This window comes from Stegodyphus dumicola, chromosome 3 (genome assembly GCF_044657685.1).
Source record: "Stegodyphus dumicola isolate Sdum_Otavi_A_Nest chromosome 3, ASM4465768v1".
Classification (NCBI taxonomy): domain Eukaryota; kingdom Metazoa; phylum Arthropoda; class Arachnida; order Araneae; family Eresidae; genus Stegodyphus; species Stegodyphus dumicola.
This window is the reverse complement of record NC_140770.1, coordinates 153456274-153478179: the sequence shown is the minus strand read 5'-3', so window position 1 is coordinate 153478179 and position 21906 is coordinate 153456274. Positions and strand designations below refer to the sequence as shown.

General features: G+C 32.0%; 1 protein-coding gene across 4 annotated transcripts in view; it reads right to left on the bottom strand.

Annotated features, from left to right (window-relative positions):
* Positions 1-21906, bottom strand: part of LOC118188177 (uncharacterized) — a 728837-nt gene that overhangs the window by 506288 nt on the left and 200643 nt on the right. For all 4 annotated transcript variants that reach the window (XM_085813502.1, XM_085813503.1, XM_085813499.1 and 1 more), the window contains exon 2: positions 20272-20298. The gene's annotated coding sequence lies outside the window, so the exon portion shown is untranslated. The remainder of the gene's footprint in view (positions 1-20271; positions 20299-21906) is intronic.

Sequence of the window (21906 nt, the reverse complement as noted above, 5' to 3'; positions counted from 1 at the left end):
TTGAAAATTTTTTAATTTTTTTAAATTATAAAAATGAATGATTTTAAATCAGTTGTCATTGACCGAGGATTTAGGATTTTTCTCCCATAGTCCTTGATAAAGGCCTTTAAAAGATTTTCAACTTGCCATCAAAGGAGACGTTCCGTTGTTAGAAACGACATTAAAAACCTTGTCATACTTCCATTTCATCCTTCTGTTAGTTATAAAACTGCAAGGATTCTCCAAAAGTTCATTTTTCAAGCTATTTTCTTGTCTATCTATAAAATCCATGGTTCATTTCTTAAAGGTTCCATTTCTGATTTAATTCTTGAGGAATTTATAGCACATCGTGTCAATGCGGTTTGAGATATATCGGCCAAACTAAAAGAGCGTTGAAGTTTTGTATCAAGGAACATGAATCTTATGTCCGAAAAGGCGAAATGAACAAGTTTTTTATAGCCTATCATAATTAGGAATTTAATCATAATTTTGACTTTGGGTCTGCAAAAACTATCCCAAAAGCCTTCAGCGAATTAGATTTTCTTGAAGCTTTTCACATTCAACACAGATTTAGCTGGTTTAGTTTATGACTTTAAGTACAATCCAGTCCTACCTAACTCTTTCAAATTAACTGATTTTTTCAGTTTTCATTACTAATTTTGCCGACAGATGGCGTTACATTCCCGTTCACTTTACTGCACTAGGGCATAAATAGGACCATTACGTCCGTTACTCTCCAACCTTGCTAATTTCTTTGCTCCCGAAGACGAGGGTGCCTTCGAAAACGATTGAGTTTTTTTTTTTTTTTCCTTTTCTTTTTTGTCTAAATATAGCCAAATCCAAGATTGTTTTTCGTTATTAATTTTTTACTAAGAGTAAGTAATTTTCTAGCAAAGTTACAAAAGATTGACAAGTTATAATAATCAGGAACTCTTTATTAAAACGAAATAAATAGTGCTGCGCTTGAGAAGAACAAAATAAGTTGATAACTTCAAAACCATTTAAAATGAATTTATAATTCAAGATGTTGGAAATGCACTTACGTAAACTAATTCCTTTCTAAAATTTAACACCAGTTTTACTTTTAAATGACGTTCTTGCTGAAAGATCACTTCCAAAAAAGGCGGGTAGCAGAGATGGCTAAAGCACCCAAATAGCACCCATGTCTTATCAATTTTGCCGCTCATTTGATTGAGGTCTCTGTTTCTCATTTTTCAAAAAGGAACTAAATTCTTTGAAGTGTTAAAGTGTACTAGTTTGGCTTACTTGATTATGCAACGTGCTCGAGGGATATCTGGCTAAGTGTATGGATGCCTTCGCGAAGGACTTGCTAATGGGAACAGGCTCGTAAACATGTTACACGGAGCAAAAACGCTCGTGAGCCAGCTCTTTCACTTTATTTGAACTTCGGACCGAACTACCAGTTCGAACTGAAAGGTTTCAATTGATAAAAACCTGAAAGGTTAAACTGAAACTTAATTTTCGAAAGATTAGTAATTAAACTGAAAGGTTTCAGTTGATAGAAAAATAATTAAAGCCTTAGGCAGTTATAAAAATGTTACATTTATTTGGCTAAAACTAATTTTGCTGTTTTAAAAAATTGAAAAAATTTTGGCATGACGAAAACTTTCATCATCGAACGTTTTTCTTACACTCCGAAGCGGCATTTAAGAAAAAAAAAAAAAAAAAAAAAAAAAAAAAAAAAAAAATTAAAATCTCTTTAAAAATGTAGAAATTTGTTTTTCAATAACTAAGCTTTTTTTCTTGCTTGCTTCATTCATAAATTCTATCTGGAAATTAAGTTGATACATTTAAAACAGATTATTTCCGTTAACTAATGGCATTGGAGCAGAAATAATTTGAAATAAGACAACCTAAGTAAGGGCTAATTAATCATATTAAATGCTACTAGGGAAGGATTTTCATTAAACTTTCTTTATAGCGTGTATTCTTTTCAGATAACTAATAAGAATTTCTCAACTAAAGGAAAGTTAATCCGAGGAAAATTTCAGCACACAACCTCATATTACAGCTCTTCTCCAGCTACATAATTCTCGAAAGGCAATAGTGAAATTGTATTGTATAAATATTTAACATTCCAGCTTTTGTTTCATTCCTGTATCCAATTCCGGTTAATGGGATGGTTCTCATGCAAGTGATGTACCACGAACCGGAACTCGGAATTCCACTCACGCGCGGCGCATACTTAAACCAGAAAGCCGGCTCCGTCTTTTAATCCTGTAACCGGACCGTTCTTAGCCTGGCGCAAATTGTTGGATCAGACCTTTCATTTCCTTATTAAGCGGTAGCTATTCCCAAGTGTGTACTTTTTATTAGTTTTACTCCTCGGCTGCATCAGGTCCGTTGTCACAAAGGTGCGAAATCTAAGGAATTAGAAGTACGTTTTGTTCTTTTGCGTTAACTTGCGTTACTTTTGTTTTCGCTTTCGAAGAGGGAAGCCTTGTCGATACGTGAATCTCTTAAGAGGTTTGATTAAGGGGTTTCATACAAATGTAAATGTGCAAAGAACTCACCTTACATCAGAAGTTGAAGATTTTGACCAGAAGTAAATCTTTCTGAAGTAAAATACCGTAAAAACATATAGAATTGCTAAGGGGCATATCGAGGTGACAGAAGGAATTCCAAGCGTCTGATCAGGGATGTGGCTCCAAATAACTTTATTTTTTAAATATATGCGCATGTATGTAAGAATTTAAATAAGGAAGAAGGTACAAAGTGGTCGCTATTCAAAATATTAAAGTTTACTTTGAAAATAGACTTTCAAGAATCAGTTTTTAATTTCTATATGGCGTTGAAGACACTGTGTGTTTCAATTGCTTTTTGCGATAGAAGCTTTCCAAAGTTGAAGATCATTAAAAGCTGTCTTCGATCAAAGATAGACCAAGCAAGGCTTAACGGATTGCAAATCTTTTGTATTGGAAAGCAGTAGATCAAAGCATTAATTCTGACTAAGTCATAAAAAACTTTTGGAAAAAAAAAAAAAAAAAAAAAAAAAAAAAAATTCAGCTTTTTTAAAATAACAGAACAGTTAAAAGCGGTTTTTTAAATCGTCAAGAATGGAAGGTTGATAAGCTTTTTTTCAACATATGTTTGCCTGCTATAGATGTGTTTTCTTTTAGACTTCAGATTTTTTTTTCAAATAATTTTAACTACTTAACTTTAGCTAACTACATGTTACTTATATATTTGTGTTGATATTCCAATAAAGAGCACTCCAGAAAGATTTCCGCCACGGGGCTCGATAACAGTAGGTCTGCCACTGGGCTTACTGCTTTCGATATATCGATGGCTACATGAGATGTTTTTTACTATCGATATATATGGCGATATAAGGTATTTCTCCTCTCTCGCTTTCCTAGCGGGCCTTCGTGGTGTAGCGATTCTGCACACTGGGCCGGTATTCCAAAGGTTCGTGGTTCGATTCCCGGAGTTGCTAATTCCATTTTCCAATTAACCTAATGTCTCTACAGTGGCGCCCTAACTAAAATTGTTGTAGAATGATGATTATCCGCACCCAGATTTGGCGATTGGGTACCCTAAAAAAAAGCCCCAGTCGCCCTTTAAAAGGGGGAGTATATAAAGTACCTTCCTAGCAAGCCTTTGTGGTGTAGTGGTTCTGCACACTGGGCCGGTATTCCAGAGGTCCGTGATACGATTCCCAGCGTTGCTAATTTTTCATCTCTCCGGCTTTTCCAATTAACCTAATGTCTCTACAACGATAATAACCAAAATAAAAAGTTACTGAATCTATTTTACAGCGTATCTCAATTTCCTACAGAACTGGTGTTATTACTGCATTTTAGTACTTCATCGTACATAAAATATTCTTTTCGGGGCTTTAAATTTAAAAAAAAAAAAAAAAAAAAAAAAAAAAGAGTTTCAAAAATTAAAGCCGGGTTTTAAATGCCCAATTATTCTCAGCAAGAAATATTTTAGGTATTATGGGCAATCAAAAATGTAAGCGTAAATGAATGTAATTCATAGAGTACCGAAAAAAGAGACAGACCGCAGAATATCCTGTAAATCCAGAAACATACAGGTTAATGAAGTTTCATCTCTAGTTTCCAAGATATTAGACAGCTTGCTAACAAATCTTTGCATATATCTCAAGCCTCAAACATAACACCGTATCATTTTCATGTAAAGGGGCATTTACATACTTCATTTATGGCTGGATGCCCAGATGACTTATCTATAAGAAATAAAATTAAGATTCCATCATCTGTGTTCTCATATTAATTCTATGGTCGAACACTATGTGCTAATGGGATGGTGTCATCAACTGGATCTGAATATTTTATATAAGAGGCATTTTGAAGGTATTGCAAATTTATGTAAGTATTTGTGTTTACCAGCCCCAAAATATGCAATTAATCTGGAAATGGGATTTTCCGTCGAATCACTGTAAATGCGTCGTTCCACTTTTCACTCGAGTCTGTTGGCATTCAACAAATATATGATAGTTATCTTTCAGATTGAATCTGTGCGTTATGGATTAACAAACTAAGCTATCTGAAAGCAATAGATGCAGTTGTTAAGAATATTCGTTTCTTATTTTTGAATCGGGTTGATTTAAATAATAAAAATGCATTTAATTCAATTCATGACCTACGTAATTAAAGATATTTTTAAAGATATTTAATACTTGCATAGAATAACTTTTTTATTATTTATTTCATATTTTGTATAGTGAATTTTTGATTAACAAACTCAAAGATTTCAAAGAGAGCAGTGGCGACACTGTACGGAATAAAACAATTTTATCTCCAACCTAAACAACTGTCTATTGAAAATTTCAAAGATATACTATTTTTAAATATTTTATAATTTTGCTGTTGAATTGAACTTTATGGAGCATAAGTGGGAAGAACATGAAATTTGATAAATAAAGTTAATACACAAAATGTTAATGAAATGACCAAAAAAACGTTTTGTTAGCCATCTTACTAAGAATACTGAATACTAAAATGACAAAATCAAAAGAGACTAAAAAATAGAAAAATGTATGCCAGTACTTAACACTTCGTCAGGAAATCTAAATATATGTGCTACGCTGCTTTTAAAATTTTCGTGATTTTGTTGTTGACTTGTATATGGTGTAAGGTTTAATAATAAGACTAAAATGACAAAAATTAAAAAAAATGGGTTAGCGGCAACGAGTACAACAGCTACCGGATGCTGCGAGCTCAGCAATAGCATCAAAAACATCAACAAAGCTTTTGGGCGACTGTTAAAATATGAAACCTTTTAGATCTTTTTAAATTTTATTGTGCTTTGTTTTTATTTATTGTTTTAATTTATTTGTTGCATTTTATTTTATTTTTAATAATTTTAACATGTGTCTTTTTTCAATAGAATATTTGGTCACTTATTACGTTAATGAATCAATATAGTAGATCTTGGGATTATAAATGGATCAAAGTTTGAATTGTAAAAATAGCTCTATTAGAAATTGCGATATGGGCAGAAACGCTCTTGTTTCTGCTTTTTATTCTTTATTAGCATCAAAAAATCATAATTTTTAATGATTTCTATAGTAATGAATCTAGTGAACATGCTACGAAAAGTTACCATGATAACATTTAAAAGTTCTTCTTTTGAGTTAATAGAAATATTTCTAATTTTTTATTTTGCTTTAATTCTTTCGAAACCTACATTAATTCAATATGTTTGCTGAATATATAAGAATTCTGCATGGAACTCATCGTAGTGAGAGCAGACATGACATTCTAAAATTGAAAAACTGCACATTATTATATAAACTCATTACTGACGAATATTTAATGTAAAAGCTTCCGACGCTATTTACTCAGGTGTTTGGGTTATAAATAGAACGACAATAGCAAGCATGTTGAAAGCAGTTAATTAACAGTAAGATGAGAAAAAGAGCAGGCTGCTGCCATTCGTCTGCTTAAAAAGAAAGACCAGAAAAGCAAAACGATAGTTTTTTTTTTTTTTTTGCTTCTGTTACTTTTTGGTGAATGGGAAATGTTTCCACGTAGTGAGGAAAGAACGAAAACAGAAAACCAAAAAATAAAAACAAAGATTGTAGGATCGGTTTTGTTCCTGCGAAGACTGCATAACGAAACATTCTGCGAAGAGTTCTTTTTATCTGATCTTGCTCTCTCGTTCTGTCTACTCTGCTGTCATTTTCGTCCGACTCTCATTATGAGAGTTGCAAACCCAACCATTGTTCAAAAATGTTCTATTTTCGCCTTTGTTCTCTCCCGCTGTGTAGTTTTTATCCTAGCAGATAATGTTCAGTTTTATTTTATCCCCTATTTTTCTTTTTCTTCCTTTTTTTTAGCTTGTCATTTGTTTTATTTTGTATTCGAATTTATTGTTAATTTAAATTCTTTCCACTAATCCTCAGTCGTGAATGGAAACAATAGAAAGAAAAAAAAAATGAGTCAAAATGTTGGAGATTAAATTTAATTTTGAAACTTAGTTCGAGTTACTTAATGCACTTGTTACAAATCCCAAGCAAAATGTTAAAAAAAAAAAATGAACATGTTCTTTGCTTCGAATTTCCCCTTTCCCCCTCCTCCGCCGACTTGTTCTTTTCACTAAGCTCCGTATTTTATTCTTTGTGCTCTTTAAAACCCAAAAGGACCGAAAGGAATAAAAATATAGATTTAAAGAAGAAAGAACAACATTAAATGCGCAAATAATTTAGAAAAATAATACTGGTTTTCTCTTTTATTTATTCTTTTTTTTTTTTTTTTTTTTTTTTTTTTTTTTTTTTTTTAAATTTCTAGTGAAGACTTTTGGCTTTACAGTGGGAATTTAAATGTTTTCCAGCCATTAATTCCAAATGCTTACCAACACGCAAGTACATTCAACTTGTTTCAGGAATATTCGATTCAAAACGAAGCAGAGCATCATTTTCTAAGCCTGTTGTTCTCCAACAGAGCGAAATGTCGACTTCGAAAGTAAGAGAAATAACAGCAGCTTGAAAAATACATATTTACAAATATAAATGAAGCAAGCAAGTTATTTTTATTCTGTAAGATGTTTAATATATTTTATAATTTTAAAAACATGCAATTTTTCTTTCGATACATTAGTTTCATTTTTCAGTTTGTTGTTCCCAGTTTGTGCCACAGCATTCTTCCGTGGATTTTAATGCAGTAAAGGCTGTCGTAATGTATTAGGCACTGCCCGAGGGCGTAAAATTAATGAAGCCAAGAAAACCGAAAATATAAATTTCATGTTTATATACACTGCATAATTCATTTTCATATTAACTTTGATGTCATTGAGTAGTAATACTTATCAGACGTCCATTCGTAGAATCATTAGGTTTATCGATGTAAGAGGCATTAAAAGTAGGGTCTAGGACTTTTCGCCGTCGGAATGTTTCGCCGCCGAGATGTTTCGCCGTCAAGACACATTTTTCTTTACATGACTGTATTTTATCTTGCGTATTATACTCGTATTAAATTTATTTAGTTTAATAAGTCTGTTTTTGTTTACTTAATAAAGTTTACTTGTAATATATATATATATATAGTTATATACAAGTATCAGATATAAAGAAATTACACATATTTGGTTGGAAAATTATGTCAGTATCAAAGAAAACTGAAGCTGAACTTTTGTTATAACAGAAGTTATATTATCGATTTTAAAATTATACGGGTACAATATTTACATGATTGGTCAAACTTTCTTGAAGTTTTAATCGGCTAGTTCAGAGAAATCACTCATACAAGCAGGCGATTTACATTTTTATGAAATCTGAATGAAAAAAAGAATTACTTTGGAATCTTGTCAATACCTCACTCTTTTAAAATTAATATGTCACGTGTAACGGTGTATTTGTATAAAACTGTACACAAAAACCTTATATATATTATTTTATATAAAATGTTTATCAAATTAAATTATTAAACCAAACAGAGTTATTAGTTTAAATCAACTTAATATAATACTGCAAGATATAATACAGTCGTGTAAAGAAAAATATGTCTTGACGGCGAAACGGCCACGGCGAAATGGCCACGGGGAATAGCCCTAGTCCCTTAAAAGTATACAATATCCTCACCGGGACTCGAACTTCGGACCTTTCTATTGATAGCCATATGTGCTTATGCGTCATACCACGGAGATATATGGTTTAAGGTGGGAGAAAATATTTTACATACTCTCCCTCTCAAGAGGCATCTGGAGAGGAGGGGACACATTTCCTAAAACTTAACGTTCGAGAGCCCCTTGTAGATCCATTAAGCAATGCAGGAAACATGAAAAATGTCCAACCCATTAATGTGAATAGCAACATTTATTTAATTTTTAGTTAACATGTTAAAGATTCTAATGCTCTTGAATTATTAATAACCGATATAAATTTTCTTTTTAACGAAAATACTTAATACTAATGTTTCGGTTTGAATAGACACTTATCTGTACCTCTGGTAACGTGAAAATTAGCAGAAGCGCACTGATTTAGAAGAAAGCAAAGTGGCAAGTGTGTGAAATTGAGCTATTTTTCGATTTATTTTTACGCAGCTTCCGATTTATTTATGTGATTACGGCAAAATCTCGAGGGCTATCTGCCTAAGGGATACCTTCGTGGAGGACTTTCTAAAGGAAAATTGGCTCGTATATATGTTACACGTGGGGAAAACCACGAAAACGCCCATGGAGCCAGCCCTTTCGTGGGATTCGAACGTAGGCCCGAACTAACAGTGTTCAGCGACTTTACCGCTCGGCCGCTGCTGGGCCCCATCCAGCTTTAATGCTGCTAATGTGATGTTGGATTCGTTATTAGATATATTTGTTCTGATATGCTATTAAATTCCCTTTAAATACAGATCGAGTGTTGATTTTAGGTAGAAATATTACTGAACCACTAGATGTAGAAATTTTATACGACATTTAGATTCATCGTAGAACTTATTAGATATGTCGAGCCATTATCATAAAATGATATAAAATTAAAGAAATTTTAATTTAGTTATATTTTAAAAATAAAATTATACTGGTAGTAACATATACTAAAAACCCTTTCGAGAGGCACAAAAGTGAGATAAACCGCAGAGCATTCTAATTTTTTTAAGTAGTTAATGTTTGCGAAACGTCGAGTAAAGTAATTGGTGCAGACTGTTTTTTTAGAATGTTTTGAAATTTCTATAAAAGTATCAAAATATTTTTCTAAATATTTGACTATAATCTGAAGCTTTCAGATTCAAATTCCTTTTTTTCTTCCCTGCTTGTCTGAATTTTTACGTATACAGTCGTTTGTGTCTATTTTTTTTTCTCAATATTTTTAAATGCATCAGTGTCTTTCAGTAGCAATAGTAATAAAATTTTCTGTGAGATATGTAAAAACACGAAATTTATTCATGCTTATTTAAGAAGTAGAAAACAATCCTATAATTAGTTCGAAATCCTGTGAAAATATTTTGGTTTCACGCAATAAACGGCAGTTTTTCTCAATCCTCACTTCATCCCACGAATAAAAAGGAATCCAGACATGTATAAAATCGTCTAGACAGAAAGCAAAATGGAATGACACAAAACCTTTGAATTCCTTTAATAATAAAATTTTTTGTGTACCTCGAATTATATTTCAGATGTTCATTAATATTTATAAACTAGGAGGAAATAATTATTTTCTTAAACAGTACTAATAATGATTTTATCTTACAATTCATTAAGCTATTCGAAAGCAAATGAAATGTATTCAGAAGCGTTAAAGTTTCAGTATTTACTCTACTTCTCTACGACGATTAGTATACCCAGTATTCAATAGAATTGAAAGTCATCTTGTTTTGTCTTTTTTTTTTCTTGCATTGTTATCCTATGAAGTTACCATTTTCCTAAACTTCTTTAGACTTTCATGCAGATTAAGAAAATGAACCTGAATTTGCGTATCATATTTCAACGGAAATATCCATTTTGACGGTACCTGAATCCATTTGACTACTTTTTTTGCTTGACATCTGTACGTAGGGACTGAATAAAGGACCCTTTTTACTTCCTTATACTAAGTAAAGGAAGTATTGTAATCAGGAAAAATTCCGGGTATCATATTTCAACGAAAATATCCATTTTTACCGCTATCGAATGCAATTTAACGATGTTTTTGCGTGACATCTGTACTTAAAGACAGAATAAAGGACTCTTGTCCCCACAAAAATATATAAAACTGATTTAAAATGGATTCTGAAGAGACTTTTTTTTGGCTTCTGTGCGTACGTACGTGCGTATGTACGTATGTGTGTATCTCGCATAACTCAAAAACGAATAACCTTAGAACGCTGAAATTTTGTATATAGGACTGCTATAACATGTAGATATGCACCTCCTATTTTGATTGCAATAGGCCGTACCAAAAGCATATAAATATATATATGTATGTATGTATATATATATATATACAGTTACTCTGCTCAGTGATCTCAGTTTTTTTTATTCTTATATGTTGGTAAATTGTGCATTTTTTGCTTTAAAAATGTTTGAACTATGTTGTTCTTATCTTCCGGTTAAGGTTTTTATGCCTTTACTTACTCTGCATGCAATACCTGTAGAATTATCAACAATTTAAAACTTGTTTAAGTGCTGCTAAGCTTAATTTTTTTTATCATAGCAGCCATATTTCTTTACTTTTGAAACTTAGCAGAATAGTGGATTTGTTGCCAATCTAGAGAAACTAAGCTTCACAACAACAAAGATAACGTCTTCTTTTATTATTGCGAATTAAATCATTCTTAAACCGTTCTGGAATTAATATTTAAGTTATTAAATTATCTCATATATTGACTCAGCATAGCGCCCACAAGAATTAGGAGAGTTTCTACGCTTTCAGTGTCTTTTTTTACTACTGAGACCAAAAGTAAACTTTAAGTTTTGTGCGGCGAAAAATCTGCTTTCTTGCCCTCTGGCCGCATTGTTTGTTTTTGCGTAGAAACTCTAATTTTAATTGTAAAAGTTGTTCTGTAAATTATTTTAACTGTATTTATGTTTTATATTTTTCTATATTTCTCAATTTAAATAAAAAATATTTTGAAGTTTTATGTACTTTTCCTTGTAGCGAAGTGAGAATTGAATTAATTCAATGAGAAATATATCTCTAATGAAATTCGAGGAAATTAGTTTAAATGCAATGCAGAAAAAAATGCGTATAATTTAATAGTCCGTACAAGGAGGTCATGTGGTGCACACATCAGATTTGTTTTAAAAATGTATTGTAAAATGGATCTCAAATGGATTCCAAACTGTTTTTTGTAACGTCTTACATACGCATGTATCTCGCATAACTCAAAATTTATTAGCGGTAGAACGTTGAAATTTTGTATATATGAGACTGCTGTAATGTGTAGTTGTGCAGAACCGAAAGTATGTGTAACTATAAATACCCACGTCGCTCACCTGGCTTAAAAGTCCTTACCTGGCCTTTATTTTTGGAACAATTGTAGAAGTATTCGGAACAATTGAAGAATTTGGAATTAAGTCATATAAACTTCCAAATACAGAAATGTTAAAATGACAAAAACATTCATGTTTTTGCATTGTCAGACTAAAAAATAATAATTTTGGACAAATAACGATGTCTAACTTTTAATGCGGTAACCGCATTCCTATACTTATATTTGGGAAACTGTTAGCATAAATTTAGGTATTTTGCATAATGAAACTCGAAAGGCATACGAAACGAACGTGCACCAAGATATATATTGGCGAGAGAAAGTAAAGTTCGCGTGCAATGCAGTATATTTAACTTTCACCTTAGCTACGTGTAGTGTATTCGATTTTCACCCTAGCTACTTATATCACGTCCAAAGGTATTCAGTTAGTACTTTCTCTTTTCAGGTACCGTTTCAAAGTATGTTCCTGTTTTTTCTTATTGCCTAAATAGGTATGCTTGAAGATGTATGACTTATATTTGTATGTAAATTATCTCCTTTTCGATAATTCAGTGTTTTAATGTCTGTGAAGATTATTATTTTTTGTTATGCTGAAGTTAAGCAAAATTCTCCTATTTTATTAAATAAAGGTTTCGTAGTTAATTTTTTGACTTAGATTCTTTAATGAAAACTGCGCCTGAGGAAACTTACTCATTACGCCTTCAGTGCTAATGCACAAACCAACAGAAACTTTTATACACGTTATGAAGAAATAAAATTATAAGAAGTCTGACTCCCTTAAGTCAAACATTGACTGGGAGGAAATAAGTTCAAATGAAGTGCAACAAAAAATATATATAATTTATATATTGTGGAACAAAATGATGTGATTTTTTAAATAACTGTTTTTTTAATTTATTCTGGGAAAAAATGCACCGAATTAAATATGAAACTGGGAGTTTCACAAAAATGCTACAATGCTGTAAAAATGTTACTTTCGGTATCATAACACTTCGGGAGCATTGCTTCCCCCTGTACCTGCAGAAACGTTTGAAATTTTGGCAGCAAGAAAAGTGAAAAAGTATGTTCACATCGGAGTTCCAAGCATGGTTCTTCGAACTCTAGTTATTAGGCATGCTACCATTTACTGCTGCATGAAGGAATGCGATAATCTCTTATAAATTTCGCCCACCAGCGGCCGAGCATTAAAGTCGCTGAACACTGGTAGTTCGGTCCGAGGTTCGAATCCCGCAAACGGGCTGGCTGCATGGATATTTTCGTGGTTTTCCCCATGTGTAACGTGTATACGATCCAATTTTCCTTAGAAAGTCCTCCACAAAGGCATCTCTTCCCTTAGGCAGATAGCCCTAGTGTGCTTTGCCATAATTAAATACACCACACCACCTCTTATAAATTTCGTATAATATGATTCGGTTACAGTCACATAGCTTATGTATTATAAGTCATTAAACATTCCAAAATGGTATTGATAACTGTCGTATGCAGCATTTATCTAATCTTGTGCACAAACTTGTCTTATATTTAAAGAGAAACATGTTTTAAACTTCTGGAAAAAATATTTTCGGCTTCTTTTTTCGATTTCCGTCATTAATCGTTGACAAGAAATTTCAGAAATACCCTTAAGATCATATTTTGTACAATATTATGGCGCAAGCAAGCGTTTTAAAGTTTATTAGGAGAAACAAGCTATAACTGAACTTTACGTCAATGATCTATTATATTTGCTGAAAATTATAATGCTCATACTAAAAGAGCTATAATTACTTTGTAATAAATTTCCGCTTAAAATAAAAAAATTTAACGCATTTCCAATTACCATCCTTTTAGTCTACTAAATAATATTCCATTTTATTGTTTGAAGAATATTTTCAGATTTTTAAGCATCTTTATTATTCGACTTATCCAAACTTTATCTAGAAATAAGGTAAACATCTCAATGCTATGAATTTGTTAACTTTTGGGATAAAAACGTTCATCGCTTTTGTAAACAAATCTCCGGAAGCTAAGTCTCCTAAAAAATGAAATTGCTTATGAAGGGTCATATAACATTAAACACTTCTTCTACGTGCTGGAGATACGATGAGAAAAGTAATAGAGAAAAACCGTTTTCCGAGGGAAATGCTTTCCCTTAAAGATCTTTAATAATAAGTGCCGTGAGATGCAAATTTTAAAAGCTTTAAAACTTGGATTAAATTTAAGCCTTGGGCTATTTATGGATTCTAGATGGAATTTTGTGACGTGATTAAGAACTTCAGAGGAAAAGATGAAAATATATTCCTTTCTTTATCTCTTGTGATCTTAGAATATTTTTTGAATGCAGCGAATTTTCTAAATATTATGACAGTTCATAAAATATTGCATTTTCTTCGACAGCAGTTAAAGCGGAAATTTCCATATTTAATCCTGAATTTGAAGAATAAGATTTTTATCTTATAAGATCTTGTTTTTTTCGTCAGTGCTTCCTGTAATAAAATGTCTCGACTGTATTTATTTTGCTGCTTGAAAGAAGCTTTGATTAAGATTGTGTGATGTTAAGTGTAGGTTAGGAATATTAACTTATTTCTACATTATCTGAAATGCAACGCTTGAAGTTGATAGAGACGAAAAGTTAATTTCGTACGATGAGATATTATTGCAAGATTTGTGTTGTTGGGTGAAACTGGATTGCTGCGTTGTAATGAATCAAATTATTTCGTTATGTAATGTTTGGCGTTTCTGCTATGTCTGAAAAGAAATTAGCATAAGGATTAACACAACGAGTCATTTTTTCGAACCTCCGTTGGTCGATTCGAGAGGCTTAGTTTATTCTCATGAATATTCTCACTTCCAGGTTCATAAAGGCTCACCAGTAGCCGAGCGGTTTCGCTGAACACTGATCGTTCGACCTGGGTTCAAATCCCTGGGCTCGGCTGTATGGGCGCTTTTATGATTTTCCTCATGTGTAACTCAGATACGAGCCAGCTGCTCTTAGAAAGCTTTCCACAAAGACAAGCAGCTTAGACAGATAACTCTCATGTGTTTTTCCATAACCTAACAAACCAAAACAAATTAATAAAAGATATCCACAATACGATCTCATAACATTTATTTTAATTAACGTGCTAATAAGCACGACTTTTTCTACATAAAATCTATTCTATATTCCAACTGTTTTATTTACTTCCCTAGAATACTGAAATGAGACGAGTTTTAAACAAGGGTAAGAATGGGAATAAAGATGGGCAACTTCAGCGGACCGCAGTAAAGCGCCTCTATTGTTGTCCGATGTGAGGCATATATCTACCATTAGGTGATTTCTCCTTTGACTGATTTCGAGCTTCATCTAAGAATGAATATAGCTTAGTTTTAAATTAAAACTAAATCAACTCTCGGATAAATCAACGCTTAAATTGAGAACTATTAATTTTAGTTGTTTAATTTCTGCTATAATCATTTAATGTTCTGATTTTGATGGTTAAGCCGGTAGGTTAGACTAAATCTCAAAGTGAGGGAATGTCAAGATCTCTCTGCATTAAGACAAAGATTTATAAAAACGTATTTCTATAAATTCCTTTCGTTCATCATTGAAAAACGATAAGGGACATCAACCAATAATAGACTTTATGAAAAATGTTTATGATAACGAATCTCAACTGTACTCTAATAATTATGGTTGAATAATTCTTATTGTATTTTATATTTTCTGTATGTTCAATTCATTCCATTTTATGTTTAAAATAATCTCAACATTTTCAGTGGAAAATCTGTACTCTGTATAACAAAACATGTAAAATGCATATCATGAGCTATATTCTTTGTTATTGTAGATAAATAATCTGTCTTATGTTGTAGAGACATTAGGTATTTTTGGAAGCAGACAAGATGAAAAATGAGCAACGCCTTCGCCAGGAATCGATCTGCGGACCTTTGGAATACGCGCCCAGCGTGCAGACCACTACGCAATGAAGGCACGCTAAGAAGGAGGGAGAAATATCTTATAATGTAATATATTGCAAATAAATAAAGAGCTTTGGTGAGACCAACAAATCTTTCCAGACATGGGTAGAAGACTTTATTATGATTCGGCTCTTTCTTTGATCTCAAAATTTAATGGAGTTTTTTTTCTGAATTCTTTAGCCTTTTGGCTTATACGGTGATATCTCTTTAAAGAGGTGAGGACCGTTCTCCATTTCTTGTCGTAATACATTGTGCACTAATCAAAAGAAGAAAATCTTTCCACGCAAATGGTAACTAGCCTCACAGCATCAAACATTAATACGATCATTATATGGCATTCCAATATACACTTTGCACCAAGTTCAGAATATAAACGTAAATGTTATACTCTGATTTGATCCGTGAAACACAAGCTGTCGTTGAAAGTATGTTTAGGCTTACATTGGCATTATTCAGCTGGAGTTTCAAAGCATTTCAATAAATACTAAAATACAGTGATGCAATTTTCATACATATTACATGTATTTATTTCTTAAACTATGAGCATTTTACTTTCGTTTTCACAGCATGTAAATATTGTCGAATTTCGCGGCGTATTTTTCGAAAGGCTATTTTATTACTGTATTCGAATTCATTTTTTCCGACGAAGTTCAATAGAATTTCAACAGCAATCATTGCTGTTTCGGGATTCATTTAATTGTCAGTATCTTCTTCGCTTGCATTTTGAGTATCGCTCTCAGACTCTTTCTTTCTTGTGGCATTTGAAATGGCATCCGCATCATTCAAGCTTTGATAATCCGGCTCAGTCAAGTCGCCGTCGAACTATTCTTCGGTGTTTTCCCCATCGGCATTTTCGAAACATTTCACACTTTAAATTCTTTGGCGTAAAAACTACAGTTAATTCATACAACAAATTCTAGAATCCCTCTTAACACAACAAATTCCTCTTAATATAGAAACTGAACATCTTAATGCAGAAGATGGTGAATCCTCTTCATCAATGTTCTACGTTCGACCAAACTTTTGAAACTCCGTATTATGGCATTCAATCCAGTACTAATCTCAGTACGAGCCAATAATCTACAAACCGGACAGTCAGAATAATCGAGAGTATTGTATCATTAACAGAATATTCGATGAGAAAATCTCATTTTCACTGTCAAAAAATATCAATCTTTTGCGTTAAAATTAACTCTAAACTAAAGTTTAATTTGGCATTCATCTAAGAATGAATATAGCTTAGTTTTAAATTAAAACTAAATCAACTCTCGGATAAATCAACGCTTAAATTGAGAACTTTCCTTAAATATTAAACGTCAGTACTATTTTCTTAAAATGATAGCCAGGTTTCGCTTTCTCTTAGTCATTTTTGTACAGATGCCAGCTATAATAAAACTCATTAAATTTTTGGAATACTATCGTATAAATTCTTCCATTTAAGGACTTTTTAAACACTCTTTAATTTTGTTTAATGTGGAAAGTATTAAACTTATAAAACAAGTCATGAAACATAAAGTACAGCTAAAACTGTTACCGAAAAGTTAGCTAACATTTATTCGAGCAACAATAGCAAGTTTAAACACTAAAATCAGTTGAGAATGGAACGCTGCAACTAAGATAAACTAAACGTGAGTCGCAATAATGATGCGAGAGGAATTCCCAAATGGATAAGGCCGGAAAATGAGTGTTTTTTCCTTTTTCAACTCTTTGTTGAAATTAGTTAAACTTCTAACACTTACAGCAAAAACTTTTAATCTCATTCAACTTTTCTTTAACTGTAGTAGTTGTTCAAATGACAAATACTACTTTCCTAGCTGGAAGTTGTTCAAAATTCTTCTTATATTATTGGAAAACCAAATGAAGAACAACACAAGTAAGTTCCAATCTTTTTTTTCCCTCTTTTACCTGCTTCATTTTTGGGAGGGGGACAAACATTTTTCGCTCTCCCTGCATAAAACATCAAGTCATGAAGTAAAACGTGCGGGTCATAGAAGCCTATTACCCAAAAATGTTTCAATTTCATAGAAAGGAATTCAATGTTTACTTTGGCAAGTGCACAGTGTTTTCGTTTTCCTTAGTAGGTTCCAATATGTGCTTCATTTTTTGTGCGGCAAACCTTTTATGCAAATTCGCTAAATTAACAGAGACACACTTTTGATGGTTAGCATAATCCCGTGATAATCAGCAATCAGTGTGTATACGACGAAAGGAAAACACCGGATGATTATGTAAGCGACTGTTCCCTGACAAGTAATATGCGTAGCAAAAAATAAATAAATCAATAAAAGACACCAATCTTACGACATAGCAGAAAAGTATGCTGAGAATTTTCTGCCTTTTCAACAAACCTTTGGCATACCGTATTGCCCTCACTTCTAAAGAAGCGTAAAATACAGCAAAATTTTGAATGTCGCTTACTCACAGAATAAGACGGATTACGTACGATATAGATAATCAACTAAATCAATACAAATGAATAAAAATAAGATGTGGAGACCACATGATATTCTTATGCAGCCTATTAAATTATACACACTTTTTTGCTGCATTTCATTTAAACTTATATCCTCGAATTTCATTAGGGATATATTTCTCATTCAATTGATTCAGTTCTCACTTCGTGGCAAGGCAAACATAAAATATCAAAGTTAAAAGCAGTTAAAAAAACAGTTGTTTTGCAATTACAATTAGAGTTTCTACGCCTAATAAAAAGCAGTTCGGATACCGGGCAGGAAAACATATTTTTCGGTGCACAAAACTGAGAGTACTTTTGGTCACACTCAAAATTGGTGCATAAACTCACATTATTCACTATTCTACTTAGAGTTTCAACTATAAACAAATGTGGCTTTCTTAAACTTAATACCACTTAAACAACTTTTAAATTGTTGACTATTCTATAACTATTGCATACAGATTAACTATTAGAAGCAAAAAAACTTTAATCAGAACATAAGAACATCATAATTCACTCACTTTTAAAGCAAAAAATGCACGATTTACCAACAAAACAAACTTAACTGATGTCACTTAAAAAAAAAAAAAAAAAAAAAAAAAATTCTCTCCTGAATCTATTTTAAACCCACCTTTTTAATTCCTTTTTGGGAAAGAAATCTTCATTTTGTCCGTTTATACAGATGTCACGCAAAAACATAGTTTAGATGGATTCGAGAGGGATCAGAATGGATATTTTCGTTGAAATATGATAGTCGAAATTTTTCGAGATTGCGTTATTTACTTTACTTTGTACAAGGAAAAAAGAAGAAAGAAGGAAATGGTTTAGCAAAAGTGAGTGCAGCAAAAGTGAAAGTTAGAGCAGACTGGTAGATTGATAACCAAGAGAGAGCATAGAAAACTGTAAAAATATCCTTTTGGGTGACCGTTTAAATCTGAAACGTTTCAGATTTTTTTTAAAGATTTTTACTTCTGTTTTTACGAATATCTGAAATACTCGTAAAAACTTGACATAACTTGTTTAATGACGTTTTCATGCTAAATGTACATGAGTATGTCACTCTTGCAGACAGTGGTGACTGCATGGTGTCGCATAGTCGCTTTTATCAAAGTATTTGCGTGTCCGACTCCTCATCATGCGAAACAAGGTATCTTTACTAAGTTTTTATTTTATCTGAAGATCTGGGCGCCCCTCGGAATTGCGACATATGCGATCCTTTAGATCGGCAACGAGCCTGCATATAAATATCAAATAAATGAATTTTTAGAAGAAAGCTAATTTTCTTTATAAAATTAAAATGCGAAATAAATTTGATTTAAAACTAAAAGAAAAAAAAGAGTGAAGATAAGTCGACAACGTACGCCTAAAATCGATGGTAGAAGCAAGAAGTAACGGAGAGTGTATCTGCGAAATCAATAACAGTATTCTTTCACATGAATTGCATTTATCTGCAAGAATAAATTTAATGTTCCTTATTTGACTTCAGATGTATCTAATAAATGATAACAGTTACATTTTATAAATGAAATCGACCGTAAAAAGTGAATGATAATAATTGCAGTGATAAGATCATAAGATCATATCTAAATTTTTATTCGAAATTAATTTATGATTGAAACTTTTTCGTTCGTTTATTTTTATACTTTCTTTTTCTTTTCTAATAAGACTAGAGATATGAATATTTTGTCTGTGATTTAAAATGTTTATACTTATTACATGCTTCGCTCTTAGGCACTATACGGAAAGGGTGGGAAACCCTGTGGATGTTCTTTTTTAAGGAAAATTGGCTAGTATCCACGTTATATATGAGGAAAACCATGAAAACACCCATGCAGACAGCCCGTTCGTCAGTACTAGAACCCCGGACAGAACTACAAGTGTTAAGCGGATTTTACCGCTCAGTCGCTGGTGGCCATTTAAAATGTTTGATCATAAAATACTTGATTTCAAATTTGTCAGTTCCATACATATATTTAATGAAATGCCGGTAAATCTGTTATTATTTATTATTTATTGCAAATGCTTGCACGTTTTCTTGTACCTCTTTTGAATGCGTTCCGTAAATATTGTGAATTTACTTACTTAATTATTTTGGTAAATCAAAGCTTTTCTATAATTTTGTACAGAAGCAATATACATCGGCGCCATTTTGCTAAACAACTCATTCTCTCAGAGACCCATTCTGATAATTCTTACGATATTTCAAAAGTTTTTATCATTCTGATGTTAAAACTATTCTGAATAATAGTCAATGCTACTGTATTTATAGCCCTTTTATTGAAAGAATTTTGTAGAAAATAAATACAATTCTTGCATATAATTCATACACTATTCATTCTTTCTGTATATCAAGCTCATAATTAAGTCTTCAATCTTAAAATTTAAGAGTATTAACAATCGCACATTTCAGGAACTGTCTTAACATAGTCAATGTATAGAAACAACGAAACAACACATGAGTAAAAAATACATGAATGTCAATAGTCTTATAAATAAATATCACTGACTTACCCAACAGGACATGGATCATTGAGAAATCTGAAAAAGATAGATAAATACCTGTTATCCTACAATTAATACATTTTCATGCATCACACGATGTGTTCAAAAAAGACTCTCGAGTATTAATAAAATCTTAATCTCAATAAAAAAAAGTAGAATGATTTTCTGGCACGGAGCCATAAAACACATTTTCTATTGCTTTTTCATATTAGCCGCAGATAATGTCAGAAAAGTGTTCAAGCAGCTAAAAAACCCATAATTTACACAGCCTTGTGGCTGAAGTTAATAGTTTCTAAAGCGAATGGGTCGTCCTAATTATCGAATAACAAACCCCAGCTGTCCATTAAAAGAATCGAATTCCTTTGACTTATTTCTTAACTACTTTAGAAATGAGTTTTAACAATTTTTAACCCATCTTCTTTAATGGATAAATTACATTCTCCTGTAACTTCGTTTTTCCAAGATGAAGAAGTGTCTTTCAAAAACAAGAAGTAAATTAGATCGAAAACAAAAAGGAAAGTTCTTTTCGGAAAAACACGTGACTTTAGAGATATTGCTATTTTGGGGATTATCGAACTTTCTGATACTACTTGCTGTGAATAAATGAGCTTTATCGAAAATCCATACTAACTTTCAGTGCGCCATTTTTTTAATATTTTCAGATAGGAAGATAGAATACAAGGTAAAGCTTGTATTCTCTTGCCGCTAAGTTTTGGAACATGGACTTGCTAATTATTTTCTTAACACTAATAATATATTAATACACACATACTCTAAAACTCGGTTGAAAATTTAAGAAAACACTACTTTTTTAGAGGTGAGTTTGAACGTTTAATGATATGAAGATAATTCTCTTCTAGCTTTCTAATTTTGACACAAAAATAGAATCCGTACATGGGATATTTTCAAATATGTTATTATTACACAAAAAAGTAGGTATTCTGATACGTACAGCAGGCGCGGCTTAATATGATTACGTTTTTCCACAGCTATTTTGATACATTTAACAAATGATAACATTAAGCAATGAGAAAAATAACCCACAAAATGACAATGGAATTTAACTAATTTAACATAAACAGCAGCAAGAAACATATAAACAAGTACTTTCATAGAATTTTAATTACTCAAATGCACAAATTTCTTTAGAAACTCTTCATTATGTCTTTAAAGCAATAGTTCAATTATGACTTGTTCATAACATTTCAGGAAACTATTTGACTGACGCTATACACCTAATCTTAATATTCGGAGGGCATCCCTCATTCCCTGGAAAAAAACATGCAAATATAAAATATTTAATTAGGCAAAAAACCAATATTACTGTAGATATTTTCAGGGTTTTTTTTTTTTTTTTTTTTTTTTTTTTTTTTTTTTTTTGTGGAGGAGAGGAAAATATCCGCAGAAACGGTTTTGCTTCTGAAGAAGAGCGATCTTTGTCTGATCATCTTGAAAATCGATAGATTTATTTAAAATCTAAGGCATATTAAGACTAATGTTTTACTAAGATTTTCTGCCTAATTTAAAATGACTAATTAAAAACGACAATATAATTTTTATAGTCTTTTTTAACCTTATTTGTCGACTTTATTTAAGTTGAAAAATTACTCAGTTATACTTTTATCATACTAACGGAATTGTTGA